Source organism: Culex pipiens, chromosome 2, assembly GCF_016801865.2.
Source record: "Culex pipiens pallens isolate TS chromosome 2, TS_CPP_V2, whole genome shotgun sequence".
NCBI lineage: Eukaryota > Metazoa > Arthropoda > Insecta > Diptera > Culicidae > Culex > Culex pipiens.
In genome coordinates this window covers 184,773,535-184,793,528 of record NC_068938.1, presented here as the reverse complement: position 1 = coordinate 184,793,528, position 19,994 = coordinate 184,773,535, and the positions used below count along the sequence as shown (strand labels likewise).

General features: G+C 37.7%; 1 protein-coding gene across 1 annotated transcript in view; it reads right to left on the bottom strand.

Annotated features, from left to right (window-relative positions):
- The window catches only part of LOC120415416 (protein unzipped), a 98,330-nt gene that overhangs the window by 18,902 nt on the left and 59,434 nt on the right, over positions 1-19,994 (bottom strand). The window lies entirely within an intron of this gene.

The following is a 19,994-nucleotide window of genomic DNA, read 5'->3' as shown; positions in this document are numbered from 1 at the left end:
TGAAATACACAAGTAAAACCGTTCTTGCACCGAGCAGACGTGTTCCCTTTATTCGCTCGAAACCACGAAAGAATTCGCGAAGTCCGACCAGTGAAAAATTCCCCCGAACAAAGACTTTTAAATCTTTAAAACTATTTCTCAGGTGTAGTTATGATTGCTGTTAAAAAATCAAAAACGTAAAAAATTACGCAAAGTTATCAGGATACGCTAAATAAATTAAGTTCACATTCTTAAAATGTGTGATAATTCTCACACTACCCCACCCCCACCCCAACAAAGTCTCCAAGTTTTTGTTTGATAGAAGACGATGATTTCCGCGGAAATTGAATGCGCTGCTAAGCTCCACGTGAAACTTTGAGGCGCAAAGGGGGTGGCATTGCGTGTGTGTGTTTGTGTGGGGAGGGTGTAATTCAATTTAGAACTTTTACTTGGCGCGCGGAAACCCATCACGCTGAGGTTAACACGTGAAACGGAGCGGGGCACTTGGCAGCCCGTGGGGGAGGGAGTCTGAAATATGGCGGCAATTTAAATGCCTTTCATCTTAATCAGATGATGGAATGTTCAAGGGTGACAAAGATAAGAGCGTAATAAAGTGATTGTAATCTTCTTAACTAAGAGCAGGTGAGGCGAGGAATGTAAATATTTGTTTTGAATTTGTTGAAAAATTATCGATTTTTCTTCCTAACAAACTAAATTTAATTTTTTTTTAAATTGATTTGATTTTTCTTAAGACGTTGACATTTCACTCAGACCTAATGACATAATTTGTCAACATTTTGAAAGCCTGCTGACAGTTGCTGACAAATTGAATGCTCCATCTTCTTGTGCTGACGAAAGGTCAACAAAATTTTCTGACTCGCCCTCCTTCTCCAAAAAAGTGTGACCGTTCGGGCACCCGGAAATAAATCCGTTCCGCACCGGAGGCCAAAAAGTCATCACGGGTGTGACAAAATTGCCCGCCAGAACGGAAGACGAAATCAGAGAAAAAAGGACTTGAACTAAATCGGCGAGGAAAATCACGTGGCAACGATTTATTGAAGGGGTGGAAAGGGGGGAAGGAACAAGATAGGTCTCTCTCGTTATCGCATGAATGGGTCTGCAATCGAAATGTTGAATGCTTTTTTTCTCCTTTTCTTTCTTGGGCACTTTGTGGGGAAAGAAGAAATAAAAGAGTCATGAATGGAGTCCAAACGGAATGGAACGGGGACTGTCGGCAGACAGCGACTGAAGAGCAGGGAAATAAAATAATAGAAGAAAACAATTGTAAATCACGACTTGGTGGGGATGCGGGATTTGTACAAGGAGATTTTTGCGACCAAACGACGTTGTGAACGACGTCAGGGCAAAAGAAGAGTCTTCTCTTCATCAAAGGAAAGCGACTTTGAGGACTTTTCAGCGCGAAGGAGATAAAGGGTCTCAACGAGATTTAAGAGTGGAAAATTGAAGTTGGAGCACAGAGATTGGCACCATTGGAAAGAGTAGGTTAAACTATGAAAATATAAGTAAAATAATAAGTGATTGATGATTGTAATTCCAACCTAATCCTTTATATAAAATTTGGAAAAAAAAAACCATTCGCCCTTGTCTTAATATTTTTGAAAAAATCAAAGCTCCCCTCGAGTTTAGCCTTTGTAATTTTTGTCATTTTATCCGAAGGTTAGTCGAATCACGAACATTTTTTTTACTTATCACAGCAAAAATTTAGTAATCCAGCTACGTGTAAAATGCCTTGGTGTAAAATAAATTGTGCATAATTTCATGAAGTTTAATGTAATATTACACCTTGAATATGTAGCCCATCTTGACCGAAATGTCAAGCTCATTTATGCGTTTATTCTTTCCAATTTTCGTCGTTCTGATGGCCGCGCGGGTTGAGGCACCAGTCCTTAATGGCACTGTCGGTGCTGGATTTGAAACCCGTTGGTTGCAACTTGCATGCAATTTTACCATCGGGTTTTTAAGCTGTTCGTATCATTCGTATTATTTTCTATTCTTACTTTTAATGTCAATTTCGAGTTCAGCGATCCCATTTTGGTAAAATTTGAGCCTATTGAATTACCAAATGCATTTTCTCAATATTTCAGAGCAGTGTTGGTCATATTCGAGCGCGACAATCAAAAATAAGACAATGTTTATATTTTTTTCTGAGGCCTTCGGAAAATCGAGTCTGAATCTAGGCGCAGTGCGAAAACAATGATTTAACTCAAAAATGAATGAATCCTCGTCACAATATCCTGAAGTAAACAAAGATCGAACTCGAGCTAGAAGTTGCATGGTAAACAACTTTTGCGAGAAAGAGAAAGCGATTTCTGATGCAAACAAACCAACTTCTTTTTGCACCCCGTTAGAATGCCTAATTTGTTCACTTCTTTAGTAATTATTTTGACAAAACATGTTTTAGTAAAAATATTGATAATATCGTCATATAAAAATATTTGACTTATTCCTTTAAATGTGAAACGACTTTATAATCGATAAATATTCTATAAATTGACAATTTTAGGAGAATAAAAGTATATTTTTTTAAATCAATTAGTTTGAACTTTTTAATATGTATTGTTATTTATTTAAGTGAACAAAACTTAATAGTCTGACAATCCATCAAAAACAATGTTTCATAAAATAATTCTTCTTCTTATCAGTTCCATGTAAAAAACTTCCTCATGAGTACAAAACGAGTCACTCTGAAGGGGTTTTCTCTTGGAGCGACCCTTCAAGCCCTAACTGGAGCTCCGGGGAAGAAGATCAACAGTCACTTGGTGGCGTCGTCGACGTCGTCGCCAGCTGGAGATGATGGCACTCTCGACTGTTCCCCGGGTTGTCATCGTCGATTTGCTCCTCTTTAGTACTCTTTGGAATAAGTAGTAGCTCTGGACTTCGTTTTGATTTGGTTGTTATGAAACAAATAAATTTTACGAGAAATGTTATAAAAGAGGTTAATTTGCTTAAAAATTATATAAATATAAAGTGGTAAGCCTTTTTGAAATGTTAACCTAGAACACGAGCGGCCCACAACGAATGGAGTGAAAATATGAAAAAAAATTCCTTCCTTTTATTTGAAATGTGAAGAAGTGTAAAAACAAACAAGCAAAAGGTAAATATGCTCAGGCACATCATGTTGACTGAGAGCATATTTATGCGCCGTTAACGGTTCCTTGCCTGGCTGACTGACTGAGGCGGCAATGCATTGATGGTGCATGAGGTCTTTTGGGTTATGAATCGAGCAAATGTTTCGCTACAATCATATCTGAGCTGACAAATCTAAATTTGTTTAAAGATGAACAGCTACAATAAGAAAAGAAAGAGATTTCCATGGCGCCACCTCAGACAATCTCTTCATAGGTCAGCCGGTGAGTTCACTCTTTGATATTTATGAAAGCACTTGGGAGAATCACTTGAAGCATCGTTTGACTATGCTAAAGTGTGACGTAATGCAATCTCGCAGCGCACGGATTGCTCGAGAATACACAATTATAAATATAATATCACGAACATGGCAGCATGGTCCAGCAGATGCCGATGGATGTTACAGCATAATATTTGCACTCGAATGATGAGTCGAACAACTAGCAGGAATGCAGTGGAAGGAGAGGAGGTCGACACCATAGGCATCGGAGAAGAATCTCAATGAACCGTGAAATGAAAGGAACGTGACCTTTGGCTCATTTCGTACCAGATGATACTTGAAAACGGTTCGAGCCGGGAAACAAAGCGAAAGGTTGTCAGATTGGGTCGAAGTGGATGGGGGTTTTATTTTTCATGCTGGGGCCTTGAAAGTCTTTTTTGATGTTGAGATAAGTTTAAGTAGATACACTCGTTATCCTTGTCAAAATTTGGAAAAGGTTACTGAAAAGACAAGTTATTTCTGATATTCCACAGGTTTCATTCGAAAAGTTAAAATATTATGCAAGAAAAGTTTGAAATGTAGAACATTTGCGTACGTGAATTATGCAATCTAAACTCTATTCACACAAACCGGTTGCAGCTGCACTTGCCGGTGCACCGCACCGGTAATAGTGATAAATGGCGGCAAACTTTCGTAATTTGTCGCAAAACCGCACACACGACGGTTCCATTCGAGTAGGTGCCGTTTCGGTTGGCGGCATCCAAATTTGTACCATGATTCTAGGGTAAATTTGACAAATTTGATACAAAATTGTTTTGTTGAATTCAATTGAATTTCATAACATTCCTAGAATCCTTAGAAAAATGTGGTTTTCAATGACAAAAATTTGTCAATTTGACAAAATCACTCTACCAAACCTGGAGCCCCAAAACTGCACTCCCGATACCCCATCCATAAGTGTGCAAAAAGTCTCGATTACGACCCCTTGTCGATGGTGCGGTATTCACAGTTTGGTTGAGTAACCGGTAGATCTGCTGCAGCATCCCCGAGTTGGTCGTTCTATTGGCATCAGTTGGCAAAATGTACAACTCGAGTTATAGATGGAAATAAAAAAAAACTGAACCGAATTTGCAACTCGTTTGTCAACTGGAGGTTTGCCGCCAAGCGAAGCAAACGTGCAGCAAGTAAATTGCTCAATTTTCAGAGTGGACTCATATCTAGATTGCGGACCGGAACACTGAATGAAATCGAAACTTTAATTTCCAAAGAAATCAAATAAAACAACTTTTGAGAAAATTTATTAAGTTTTTTTTCGAATTTTTTGAAATTTAACTGGTCAAATTCAGCACAAAAAATTATGAAAAATTGATCCACAATTTCTACTGTGGAGTGATACTGACTGAAAAAATAAAAAGTAATTTACAGAGCCACAACTATTCTCGATGTCGTTATGTCTGTCTGATGGCCCGGACACCGGAGGGTGCAGTTGTAGCTCTGTCTATATTGCCGGATCTGGACACAGTATGATGGGTGTCTGCGAATATTGCATTCGATACACGTGAATTATTATGTTGCAATAGAGCGCACGTGACTGCGGCAAAATATGGGAGCTCATTCAAGTTGTTTAAAATCAATTTTTCAAAAACAACCAAAACTAAAAATAAATTATTTAAATTTATCAAATTTTCGACTTTGTTAACGTTTTAAATTGTGTAGCCAAATATCTTTTCTAATTATATTTCAAAAGAAAAAGAACACCTCAAAAACTAAAAAAAAATGAAAGGGTTAACAAGGTAGTTGACTTTAGTTACAAAAATGAATTTAAGTAATTTTCATTCTTGTCATTTAGATTTTATATGCTTTATTATTATTTCCCGGGAAATCCCGGGAATTCCAGGGAAATTTTAAATATATTGAACATTGTTTCTGAACTTGTTTCTGATTAATATTATGCAAAAAATTGTCAAGGTTTTGATTCAAACGATTTATTGACAAAATACATGAAAATTTGACATAAAATTTCACTCAAGGCGTCATCCATAAAGTATGTCGTGCTCTAGGGGGGAGGGGGGGTCTGAACAAGTGTGACATTGCATGTTATAAGTATAGGAAAAGCGTAACAAAGGGGGGGGGGGAGGGGGAAGGGTAAATTTTTGCTGATTTTAGCGTGACGTACTTTATGGATGAAGCCCAATGGGTGTTTTTCGGAATTGCAAAAAATGTTGTATGGAACTCGTTGCAAAACTTGATTTTTTCAGCACTCTTCGTATTTATCCAACTCGGTGAACCTCGTTGGATAAATGTACGACTCGTGCTGAAAGAATACTCTTTTTGCAACTTGTTGCATAAACTACTATTTCATATTTTGAGCACCTCTAAAACCATACAAAGTAGTTATTTAATGATTTTTTAAGGTTTTATTATACCACATGATTTTTAGGTTTATAATTGACTTCGTTTGAAAGTTTTTTCACAAAAACATGATTCAAATTGTACGTACATCTCATTTGATCATGGTAAACAAAAAATGTTAAACAAACTCTCGATCTTACTTTGGCAGTAAGGGGATTGTATATTTTTTAAATGACTCAACACCAGTAATTCTATATAAAAAATATCTACATTGTACACAGAAAAAAATAATGTAAATTTGGAAGCTGTAATTTTGGATGGTTGAATATTACCACTTTGATGATGTAATTTTACCTCAATTTAGACTGAAAAAGTGTCATTACACCAGAAAAGTGGTAAAATTACACATTTCCAGAGGTAAAATTACAACTTTTTTTTCTGACATAAAAGATGTACCCCAGATGTAATATTACCATGGTTTTTTTTTCTGTGTGGTAAATCATTTTCATTATGCAAGATCTTTTTCCAGTTGCTTCAGAAATTAATATCATCAGAAATAAATGTTGATATCAAAATTTCTGATATTCTGATACATATATGAACTTAACAATGAATATAATTAATCAAAATAATGATAAGTTTTTTTCAATAAATATTTTTTTTAGAGCATTTTTTAAATAATATTTCCTAAAAGTTAAGAAATTTTATACTTCCGCTTGAATTTCGAGAATTCCCGTGAAATTTACAAATTTCCCGGGAAACGGGAAATTTTTTTTCTGGGAAATCCCGGGAATTCTCGGGATTTTTTTTCCCGGGACGGAAAATTGGACGCTCTCATCGATATCCAACAACAACCAAAACTAAATAAGCAATTATTTTAATTTAACAAAATTTTGATTTTGTTTTATTTCTGATAAAAATATTAATAAAAATAATAATATTGTGTGTTTCAAATATCTTTATTAATTACATTTCATAAGAAAAAGAACAACTCAAAAATTTAAAAAAAAATCAAAGGTTTAACAAGTTAGTTGACTTTAGTTACAAAAATGAACACAAGTATTCTTCTACTAAGATGAGATAAAATGAATTTAAAATTTAGTGGTTTGCAATGTTAAAGGGGTTACATACATGTAAATTGAAGTGGATTGAATAAATTTTCGGTTATTTGATTTATTTTATATTTTCGACATGTATGTAACCTCTTAATTAAACACGATTTTTTTTTAGCTGTGTGCAAAGAAACTTTTTTTAAATTTTCAGAAGCAATCTGAACAGCACTCGAACATTTGACTGTTAAATTCCCCCTCGAATTACATTTTAAATTTATGCATTTATTTTTTAAAGCAGTAAATGGACACTGTTTGGCCTACCCTAGCTGGGCCTTTTATTCTAATATGAATCCTTGAACAATATTTTGCATGATCTTGTAGGCATAAATCTTGAAAAATGTTGGCAAGGCCTACAAGATTCTCTTTTTTTATTTGAATTTCTATGATATTTTATTATTAAGGCCTTTTGAAATGTTATTTTAAGTTTTGTCTCCCTCCTTTCAAACTAAAAAAAACATGGGGCGATAACAGATTTGCCTTTAATTGAAAATGTTTTTGAAAAAACTTGTACACTAGGGTGACAAGAAAATGTGAAAATTTTGGAATACCCTCGGCTCGATTTTTATGGTTAAAATAAGTAACTGTGCCAATTCGGTTAAGGATTTAAAAATGTATGGAGAAAAGCAAAAAATTCTAAATTCCGCCAAAAGGGTGCGTTAAATGAGTCGGATCATTGTTAAGTGTGAGGTGCTTTTGTAAAATTGTATGACAAACAACTTTGTCCAAGACCGCAAAACGATATGAGTTAACCTTGACGAGTTCTGGAGTTTTTTTTGAAAAGGACCAATAAACCAAATTTAAAATTTTTGCTTTTTGGGTGTTTTTCAATACCCCTGACTCAAGGTTGTTTCAAAAACACCCAAAAAGCAAAAACTGGAAATTTGGTTTATTGGTCCTTTTCAAAAAAAACTCCAGAGTTATAAACGATTTAGCGAAGACGTTTTTGTATGAAAAGATTTTTTTCACCAACTTCAAGGGTATAAAACGATTTCACTCAAAATTATCACAGTTACTTATTTTTGCCTAAGGAATCGAATCAGGAGGTATCCCTGATGTCGATTTTTTTTACTGTCACCCTATTGTACAGTCGATTGTTGAACTATAAAACATATTTTTCAAATTTCAATTTATTTAAATTGTTTAAGATCAAACAGGACTATTTTAAGCTTTACAAAAATATGTAAGTTTGTAGGACATTTTTCTAATAATTCTTGAAAATTCTGATTTTTTTAGGGTAGCTCAACTGATACCATGTATAAAAAAATGTATTTTATTTTTTGATTTGGATAAATTTGAATAGTTTTTTTAAAAACTCGCGAGTATTGTTTTTGGAACGATTACCACTGCTACTCGAAACTACTACTCGGTGTTTTAAAAGATGTACCGCTAGCAAATTTTCCACATGAATCATCAAATTACTCCTAGTCTGCATGGTTCTGTTGCTTGCATATTTTTTCAATCAAAACCAAAAAATATGCCATTTCCTCGTTTTCCACATTCCCTCCAAGTGTGTGTTTTCACCGGTGAGGCGAAACCTCAAACCTTTCAGGAATTCAGATCCCCCCTCTGAGAAAAAAAAGGTTCAGGAAAAATCCCAGGAATTCGACGAGTGTATCGTAAAACGCAGGTGAAACATAGTTTTTATTTGGGGGTGGGTGGAACAAGGTATGCCAAACGCCGCATTTGGTGGAAAATTGAGAGGAAAAATGGCTTCGTTTGAGAGGGGAAAACTCCTAGTAAGATGCATCTTGTTTTGCTGGCGATGAAAGAGGTTCATGTGTGGGTGTGGTAATGTACGGAAGTAAGCACGTTTTCCTTTCTTAAGCACACAAAAGTTCAACACAATCAACTATCACAGACAATGGAATATGAAACTTGATTTCAATAAAATTGAGTTTTTTGTTTTGAAATTCTGAATATTGGTTTGTGATTTGCAAGCTAAATTAGTTTTTTATTCGTTCTTAAAAAATGTTTGTCTATGCTTCACCAAACGCTGAGACAAGTTTATTTTCGACAACAAACTTCATTTTGCCTCCTCTTTTTTTCCGGTGAGTCGAGTGCGAGGGCTCCTTTTCCTGATCTCATGAATAAGTTATTAGGGCGAAACTGTCGAGATAAACAGTTTTATGTGCGCCGCCCTCTGTTTGGGATTGGGTTAGAATTTTCAACCTCCCCCCATTTTCTTGTGGATCTTGTGAGACGGAGTTTAATGTGTGTTCTCCCAGCACTCCCCTTTAACACTCACACAAGCAGATAAATGCCGCCACCGTTGAAGGAATCCCGCAGTCGGGGGAAAATTGGCTTGTTTTTCGGTAAACTCGGCTGCTGACCGAGGTTTTATTTGTCCATAGAACGAGAATAAACATTGGAATTTGTTTCTGCCGACCTTTTTGTGAGAACACTTTGTTTGCTAGTCATGATTGGCCACGCATTCGACATGGCGAATGTATAATTTATACCCACAAAAGTTATCCCTTTGTGCTGATACAATTGTTCAACCATTTTCAAGAAGGAAATGGGAAAGTTTTGCACGAACTTCCGGGCCACGATAGCGATGAGAACTGTCGAAAATTGGCCGTGAAACAGTTTCCAAAGTCATGGGTCATTTGGCTATTTGGTCCAGGGAAAGGGGGAGAGGGTGTGATATTTAATTCACACAATTCTGGGGGTAACCGCAGACAAATAAATTATGGCGATGATTTACCACACTTTGAAGTGGTACAATAATTGTTGGCTGTGGATAATAAATTCAGTATAATGTCTTTCTGCTCTTTTTGTGATACACATTAACTTGTACTGATTCGATCTGAATGTGATTTTAGTGGGTAAGAAATGAAAGTTTCACCCTTTCCAAACCACCCGATTTGAACACACTTGAAATAATAACCACCTAAAGGCGTGTAATTCAAGTCACCATTGTTCAATTTCCCTTCAATTTGTAAATTAATTATCTGTACGATGTTATCTCATTTCCACCGCCCTCGTTTGCACAAAATGCAATTTCTTGTGTTTACTGCAATTTACAGTTCACCGAGCAAATATCACAAAACGAGCCAAGTTGTGCAAATGACATCGGCCAAACGTTATGCTAATATTTCAAAATGGATTAATAATTAAAAGTAATAATTATTCGCAAAATGCATTTTTTTCTCAATTTATTTGTACTATGAACGCTTTTATTTAATTTGTAACATTAACTTTTATACCCTTTCAAAATGTTACCCCCCTGAAAGGTAACACAGGGTGGTTTCACCATATGCCACGTGTGCCAACCGAACGAGATGCGTATCGGTCCGGAAATTACTCCCCCGGTTCCACACTTTCCTGGTGGGCACTAGAGCAAAAACCCCTTTTTCGCAAATTAACATCACACAAGCTTGCATCAGACGCATTGGGAAACAAGCGTGTTTGAAATTTGCAGTCTTGTTTGTGACAGTTGGGAAATGTTGACCACGGCTTGATGGAAAAATACATAAATTTGAATTGTACAAGAGGGAAAACTAGAAGTTTTTCCACAAATTTTACATAACAAGGAAATTTTAATAAATCAATGGTGTCAGAAGTTTAATTTTGTTATTATGATTTTGTTTATAATTTTCTAAAATAATCTAAATTTAATGGTACAAATGGGGTACAATGCCAACCTCGGTTCAGTTTTTGCTTTTTGGTTGTTTTTTAATACCCCTGACTCAAGGCGGTCACAAAAGAATCCAAAAATCAAAAACTGGAAATTTGGTTTATTGAACCTTTAAAAAAAACTCCAGATTTGATTTAACACATAAATGTTATCAGTCGAAAACTCGAACAAAGCTGGCAAAATATAATGATTGAAGGTTGAACAATAGGTCTAAAATCCGCTGAAAATCTAAAAACTATATGCAAACAAAAATAAATTACACAAAATGTGTTTAAAAAAATTAAGTGTTTATATCCAACAATTATTTCATTTGTCCATCAAACCCACCGTCAAATTTTGTTTTCACATTGCAAAAAAAACGCCGCTAGCTTCGATTGTTCCATTGCTGTTAATATGTTAATTGTTTCACTGCGAATAAAAAACACAAAACACCCCAAACAAACGTGGCCGCACTCTCTCCTCCTCGATGCTCTCCTCTACTTGATGCCCTAGTCTGGGTTGCTCCATAGTACAAATAAACCCTCCGATTTGCCGGCCGGCCGACCGGCTTACCAGTACTCGTGTGGCTAGGTCCGGTACCTTTTGTTATCCGGAAGATCTCCCCTTTGGGTCATATCCGTGTGGTGGCCGGCCACATTGTCCGCACTGCCCAAACGGCGGTCAAGAGTGGATGCGGAATCTGGCCCAGACATGTGGCGATTTGGTTCGGGGCGAAAGGGAAGAAATACTTTTTCGAACAATACGTGCCATTTTATTCACAAGTGGAGGGTTTTTCTCGAAACGAATTAATCTGGTTTTGGGGGGGATAAACTTCGTTTACATATGCTAGTTATATAGGCTTAACTTGTTCAAATGTTTAAACGCCAGAAAAACTTGGCCATTGCGCTTAAGTCACGCCGTGTGATCAATCACATGTTCCAATAAAACAAACAAGTGCCCATCCAGAAATTGCGTAGGAGTTTAGGTCGCGCTCTAAGCCATCAAAACAAGACGACATCTGTTTAGTGTTCGCGTCTAAAAATTTAAGGGGAGCTGACAATCCGTATGGAATGTAGAGCGCATCAATTAAGCTGCGACCAGAAGCGTTCGCGTGCGGAGTTAGTGCGTATATAAAAATGCAGTTAAAAATGTTATCATCGTATCGGTTGATTGCTAGTGATTAGTAACAATTATAAAAACTGCTGACGTAGTAAATAACCCGCTAACAAAGGGATTCCTCGCTGTCAGATACAATAAACAAGTATCACGATATTAAATTTGCCACATTTAAACATGGCAATTCTTTTCGAGGAATCGATTTTCACGCGTCAAACGCATTAGTTTACAACATGAAAATCGAATTTCAACCATGTAATTAAACGACGCCAAAGTGTCAATAAAGCCCGTCCATCATCGCCGCGTCTGCGATAAATAAAACGGACATTCGATACGATGAGATCGGCCATAGTCTCATGCCGGACCGAATCGCCAAAAGCTGACCGATGGGCACTCTGGAAATGATATCCAGAGCTTGATAGGGGTATAAATGTGTTTGAAATCATATTATTGGTTAAAGCAGAGAAAAGGGCTATTCCTTGTAAAGTTATAGAAATCGTCATCAATCAATGATTGCCAGATAGGACTTTAATGATTGTACCACAAAATTGTATAAATTTTGAGACATATTTGGTTTAGATAAAAAAAATCCTTCACAAGCTCCAAAAAGCTTAATCAAAATATGGACAAAGTCATATAGATTAAGATCAAGCAAAACAATCTCTCCTGCTTACGTCAGTTGATGTTTACATTTAGAACGAGCAGGACAGACTCTTTGTTTACACTTTGACATTGGCCCATTTAATTTGTTTTGCTTGAAATTATCAATTAAAAACAAAAACTGCAGTTATTCTTATTTTCGATGCTTTTAAAAGTTAATAATTGATTTCCTGACGAGTTTTGCCTTTCCTCACCTTACTGAGGAAAGGCTATAAAATTACCCGAAAAACTAAATTCTTAATTTCCTAGACCCACCTTCATGTATACATATCGACTCAGAATCAAATTTTGAGCAAATGTGTGTGTGTGTGGTGGGATGTTGATCAAAAAAATTGAACTGAGTTATCTCGGCACTGGCTGACCCGATTTGGACCGTTTTGGTCTCATTTGATCCGTCTTGGGGTCCCATAAGTCGCTATTCAAAATGATAAAGTTTAGTTAAGTACTTCAAAAGTTATGCTAAAAAACGAATTTAACTAAAGTCCGGAAGATTGTAAAAAGGGTGGTTTTTGTAAGAAACCTCGTCATGTTATACATTTTTAGAAAGGTATTCGAAAGACCTTTCTAACGAGTTCAAAAGATTGAAGATCTGACAACCCTATCAAAAGTTATAAGCACTTAAGGGTAATTTATGAAATTTTTAGAGGCCGGATCTCAGATATTTCGATAAAAACGTTGTCCGGATCTATCATGCGACCTGTCGTTGGATAGGTAATCTAAAGACCTTTCCAACGAGTTCTGTAGATTGAAGATCTGACGACCCTATCAAAAGTTATAAGCACTTAAGTGTTATTTATGAACTTTTTGGAGGCCGGATCTAAGATATTTTGACAAAAACGTTGTCTGGATCTATCATGCGACCTGTCATTGGATAGGTAATCAAAAGACCTTTTCAACGAGTTCAGTATCAAAAGTTATAAGCACTTAAGTGTTATTTATGAACTTTGTGGAGGCCGGATCTCAGATATTACATTATACTCAAAATGTGAGGAAGGCACCAACCACCTAATAGTGGATTAAGTAACGTTTTTCTTATTAAATCCTTAAGATTATACGTACATATTTTGAAAAAAAAAAAAAAAAAATAGTACCGTAATCCGGGGTGACAATTTAAGGTGGTAGATAGTGTGTTTCACTTTTGAGGCAATGACTGTCAATCATGGTTCTGAATTCAGGGTCCAGAAATAGCAAATTGAAATGAAAATATAGAAAACCATTTTTTGATTCGAACATTCTGATTCAAGATTTGAATGTTTTTCTAAAACAAACATGGCCGCCAAATGGCCGATCTGGAATAATGCCTTCCTTTTCATTGTGTGTCATGTTTCTCCATTTTTTTATAAAATTAATTTAAAAAATGTTTTAAATTACCGAAATGAAAAATAAAGTTGACCCAACATTAATAAAAAGGGTTGTGAAACTAATGCCTTTTCAGTATCAAGGTGGACTAGCTCATTCCTTTTTCAGGGCAGAGACCATCTACTTACAGGTAGTCGTAGACCTAAGCTACTGACTACTCATCACTCAGGGTCGGCATTTCTACTCAGCGATTCAAGTGAGACACGGATGAAATAAAAATCAAGAACCACAATTTTCTAATCAAAACGTGTATTTTGTCCAAAGTGTAGGGTGTGGGTGTGTGTGGGGAATGTGGGGCACTTCAGGGGCAACGTACCGTTCAGCAGCTGGATTCGCAGCGAGGCTTCGCTGATTCCGCACGAACTCTCGAACGCCTTCGGCGTTCACCTGCTCCAAGGCCGGTCACAGGAGCGCCCTCGACTGTGCCGCCGCGATCCCGTGGGGGGGGGGGGAAGGGGGGGGGCCCTGAGCTGCTGGTTGATCGTTGACTTCCGGATGGCTTGAGCTGCTGCTGTGTTGGGCTGGAACGCAGAGGTAGGCCAGCGGGCGTTGCTGGTCCTACTTGCGGCAGGCGTCTTCCCTCAGTGGCGGATTCGGCAGCCCCAGAGTTCACTGATTTGGGCGTGCCGAGAGGGGATAATCTCCTTGACGAGTTATGGCGCCGCGCGCCAGAGATTCGGGTCGGTGTTTGACGAAAAACGTAGCCAACGGCTCCTGCGCACTCACGAGGCTAGGTTCACCGGTTCCCGTGTGCCGTCGCGCCGACGGAACTAGACTTCCGTGTGGACACTTCCACTTCCGGAAGGCGAACCGTACACAGCACAAAGAGGACGGTACTGGTACAACGGACACGACTTAACACACGGACGCCTGAATGGCAAAAGAGCCCGATGCTAAACATCGGCGGGCCAAGAAGACATTTTCTCGCTCGAATACCAAACGGGAGGGGAAAAGCTCCATTTTCTTTTCCACCCAATTGGAGTAGTCCTGCCCTATCGCTGTCAAGGACTATCTCATTACAGCGGCACGAAAACCCTTCTACTGCCATGTATTGTGTGATGTTGTATGTACGGAATCAAGTAGAAAAGTGAAGGTTCGTTGAAGAATTGTAACCAACGGTTACAGTTGTTAAGGGTTAAAATAATGCTATTTTTCACATCGAAAGATATATGATTCGAAAATGCAATCAAAGATTGCAACTTTGTGCCACAGCCCTTAAAAGTATCATGTGATGATATCGTTGTGCTCAGCAAAAAATAGTGTAAATTTTTAAGGTGTAATTTTGGAAGGTTGAATTTTACCTCCTAAATCTTATAATTTTACCTCAATTTAGATTGAAAAAGTGGCATTACGCCAGAAAAGTGGTAAAATTACACATTTTTAGAGGTTAAATTATACATTTTTTGTCTGACATAAAAGAATGAAAATAGAAGTAATATTACCAAGATTTTTTAACTGTGTATGTCATCGAAATAACTGTAACAATTGGATGATAATTTTAATTTCATTCGTCAAGTTATGCGAGATTTTTTTAAATTACTGTTTTTTGTTTCAATTTCCCGGGTAATTTTTTTTGTTGTTTTCTATTTATCTACTTCTTTTCTAATTTTTATTTTTTTCAATTGAAAAAAACTTCGCTTTGCTTCTTTTTTAAGTATTTTTTTTTCTTAAAACTAGTATTTATTTATCTCATTCATGTGAAATATTCGCGCGGTCACTTTAAGTGCAAACCACGCCAAGATCGCGAGCCCCCCAAATGACCGCACCGCTCTCGGTCTGTATACATTACCATAAATATTATGGTAATTTATTCCGATGGGCTTTTACGCCGCTGTGACCGTTTTTCAATTTTCGATAAATCACTCGAACGAAATGGCTTCGAAGGCTCGCACGAAGAAGTTAATATGAGACAAATTGTGCTTCAGTTTCTTGCTTTTGCGGATATCGTGATCGAACAAATCACTTTGCCAAATGAGATCATACGTGGCGAGAATGTTGAAACGGTGCAACATAATTGAATTTTTAATGAAATCCCCGTTGTTTTGAAGAGTAAGTCATTTTGATAAATAGCAACATAACTTTCTCGTGTAATTTTTCCTGATTGACTCGTAAACTTACGTAATTGCCCGTACACTTCATTTACCACCCAAATCCATCAAACTAATGGCGTAATTTGCCTCATTGACTTCTACACCCAAAGGAAAAATATATCTCAAAATCTGCAACAGTGGATTTGTTGCAGAAAATGTCATATTTTATAACATTTTTTGCAGCAAGCCCCTAGATCATTTTTGCCCGCGTGTAAACCTTTCAGCGATCTGCAGTTCTCACCAACACATATAACGCTAGCCCGTCTCCGAGCAACACTCCAAAGAGAAGCATATGTTGGTGCTCTTTCACTTACTTTTCATCAAGCGTCCATGGCGCGGTGGTAGCGTGTCGGATCAATAACCAAGAAGTTAGTGGTTCAATCCTCGTTCTGTTAAGGGGTTTTTTTTTTGTGAAATACAACCAAAAAGCCGTCAGTAATGTCGATAATTGTCGGTAACGGGCAAAAATGTCATACCCCTATATCGCAAAAAATGCATGAGGACAGTTTTCATGCAGATTCTGATATACTTTCATGCCGCCATGCATCACAATCATGCGACTGCCAGTTGGGTGTATTCATGTTTTTCTCCACCCAAGAAGACACGCGATGGCATTTTCAATTTACACTTCCTGTGGTGAAGCCAGCCCATCCCAATCCTCGGTTGGAGCAATCTTTCATCGGACAACTTTTAATTATTCCGTTTATTACCGTAAATCGACAAACTGTACGCTGGCGATTCCAAGAGATGGACCTCCCCTAACCTACTCCAACTGTCACTCTTAGGGTGGTGACGAACCGGTTTTCGTTGCGTGATAAACTCTCGTGTGATGTTTTTGCTTCGAAATTAACATCTCATAGATGTAACGAGCTAGCTGACCAACCATCCTTCATGATGGAGTAAACTTTACAATCACTAAAGAACTAATTACTTTGATGCGGCGGACTCATCGTTTAAAAGCAAAATGTGCCTCCCGCAAGCAATTCCCAACCAAGCGACTAATTTAGAAGTTTTGATTTATGGCAAATAGATTGTAGCGAATTGCACGCTGGCTTCTATTTCACGTAAACTTATTTGCATCAATTCGCTGGAACAGGTCGTCGCTAACTTGCATGAGGAAAAAACTGACATACAACAAGACAGCACAACGGCGCCAAGCTGTCAGGCCACGTGAGATTTAAATGCAACCACAAAATCGAAAACCGGGGAGCCGAAAACCTGGAAAAATCAGTTCACCGAGCTTTACCAGCGGGGTCTTGGCCATAAATCACCGTTTCAAATCCCCGGGTATCCACGTTCTGGTTCAGGAAGACCTGGATGCAACTGCACCGATACGCTTCAAATGGTTTGAGCTTTTGCACCGGAATCTGGGCTATCAGGTCTCATAAATCTGCCCAGCTGAGGTGACTGACGAATGGGAACGTAAAAATGCATCGCCAGTCACACCACGATGTGGTCTAATCATGATCGAAATCCTCCGTAAAATCATCGGCAGGGGGTTGAAAGGATTTGCTGTTTGGTTATGCAAGGGAGCTCGGGTTGCATTTAATCGGAGCTTTTAATAAAAACACTCTGATTAGTATGGGTTGGGAAGCAAGCCGGAGAGTGGTGTTTTATGTGAGGTATAAACATTTGACAATGGATTAATGGAATGCATTCTAGGAGAATTTTAATTTCACTCTGTGTCCATAGAATCTCAGTTTCTTAATCATTCATTATATTCTTCTGCAGTCCAGACTCGATGATCTTAAGATTTTTTTTAGAAGGTAGCTGGGAAGGCCAGCTATTGTTTAACACATAAAGTTTTGTGAGAAAGTTACCTGTTGGCTTGGAATTTGCAAAATAGCTCTAGCTGTCAAGATGTCTCTGCGCCCTTTTCAAATGTTGCTCCAGAAATCAAGCCATAAACAATAAACTCCTCTCTAAAGCTATGAGACTAAAAAAAATGTCGATATAATTAAATTTTGATGAAAAATATTTCTATTTTGTTATAATTAATCATCAACCTTGACGTTCTGGCAACCCTGCAACAGGATATATCCAGGTTTTTAAGCGAAGATGGCGTTGGAAAGGTGAACGCCCGAAATGTCAAAATCACGCAGTGGTACCAACATTACGAAAAAAGTGTGCCATGGCATGACAGCAACATTTTTTTTTCTAATGTTGGTGCTACTGCGCGATTTTGACATTTCGGACGTTCACCATTCGAACGCCATCTTCGCTTAAAAACCTGGATAAGAAACAGGTTTTTAAGCGAAGATGGCGTTCGAAAGGTGAACGCCCGAAATGTCAAAATCACGCAGTGGTACCAACATTACGAAAAAAGTGTGCCATGGCATGACAGCAACATTTTTTTTTCTAATGTTGGTGCTACTGCGCGATTTTGACGTTTCGGACGTTCACCATTCGAACGCTATCTTCGCTTAAAAACCTGGATAAGAAACAAAAAAAAAGAACAAATAATTGTGAGAAATGCATCATCCACCTGAAGGTGGATTTAGTATCGTTTCTAATCTAATCTAATCTAACATAAACGCAGCCATTAGTCCGATGAAAGTGTGCTGAAAAGTCTCAGGGGTTTGATTACGCCCCTAGCATTTTTCTTGTCAATGTTAATAATTGGAGTACATCCAAAAACACAAAAACTAAAGCGGCCAGCCTGACTGCGTTGTGTTTACCGCAGATAGGATTCTGAGAACGGATCACATTTCACTGAATCTACAGGGGAGGAAGGATGTGGGGACATACCAAACGCTCCAGTTTAAAGTTTTTTTTTTGTGGATTTAGTATCGTTTCTTAACAGTTAAACGCTTATAATTAATGTAGATTTGCAAAAGTTAATTGTATGAATAGCATCACTTTCTATCGTTCTGCTTAGTCACCTTGTTCAAGAACAAAATTGGGCAAAAAATGAGCTCCACTAACCAACAAATGCCACCTTTATTAACTCGATTCCGGAAACCCCCCCTCGTGCGTGTGTACCTGCCTAGTACGAATTAATTTTCCCTAAATTGCACGATTGCCCTTTCACACAACTTGCTTCATGCTATCACCCATTCATGGCGTCCTTTTGGCTGAATGAACGATACCCTCCCTTCAGAATGTCTTATAATAATGTTATAAGTGCGGGGTCCTTTCGGTCGCACAAAAGGAGCGCAAATTTATTTACTCAAGGATCAGCAGGACCTTTGCCTCCACGGGACGTAACAATACCGAATCCCCGGAACAGCAAGAAAACTCACTCCAGAGTTCCCCCTCGTTCTCCACGGGGGTGTGCTTGCTTCCGGGGACCGACCAAAATATGGGCACATATTTCATCCCCTCCCCCCTGGAAGCTCAACCAGTCCTGGGATGTAATTATCTGGGAAATTTATTCGCCACCATGCTCTCTCCGGTTGAAATGCAATCGGAGAAATGTTTGAGTGAAAAAAAGTGTGAATTGTGGAACGAATTTTTAAATTAACATTTTGGAATGCTGTCAAGTTTTTACTTTACTTTTTCTGTCAGAGCAGTAAAACGGAACTGGGTTGTAAAATCAAATTTTGAAAGTGTATGGAATTGAGCACAATGTAAAAGATTAATCTTTTATTTTAAATAGTCTTCAAGACGAATTTTTGAAAGAAATTTTAATATTGAAGATATTTCCGATAGATATTTCAAACATTTTTTGAGAGTTTTGAATTAATAATAATTTTCAAACAGTGCACACCTTATTTAGTCAGCCGTTCACCTTCAAACCACTGACTCGAAAGCGTTTGCCAGCTGGCGCCAAAAAGTCTGTCCGGGCGTCTGTTCTATGAGCTGCTGTTTTTTTGTCGAGCCGTTGTTTTTCCTTCAGGGCTTTTCAGACGAACGTTGCAGCACAGTGTCCACCCACGAAAATAAATGTCGGCCTGCAAGCCGAACCGGTACCACTGACGCCGGTCTTTATGGCCCCGAGGGGTGTTCCAGGTGGAAACTAAGTTTAATAAATTTATGTATTTAAAAGTATTAAATTTTACAGTTTTGTGTGATTAATGAATGCAAAATCTTGGAATTAATGTTAAATTAAATTTCATCTAACCAATAAATAAAATTCTGACAACTAACATTCTACTGCTCAATTTTAACTATTATATTTTCAGGAGATAATGTTTCGCAACTTTTGTTCAAGTTTTAAACTAAAATACACTCAAATGCTTTTCAGGAAACATCAATTGATGAAAAATTAAATAAAACATTTATTTTTGAAATCAATGATTGAAATTGAAGAACAAATTGAACAGCCCAACCACGTGCATACTGAGTGGGACATGCGGCGACATGACTTTTCTACCGGTTCCAGACCGGCCGTCGTCATTCGT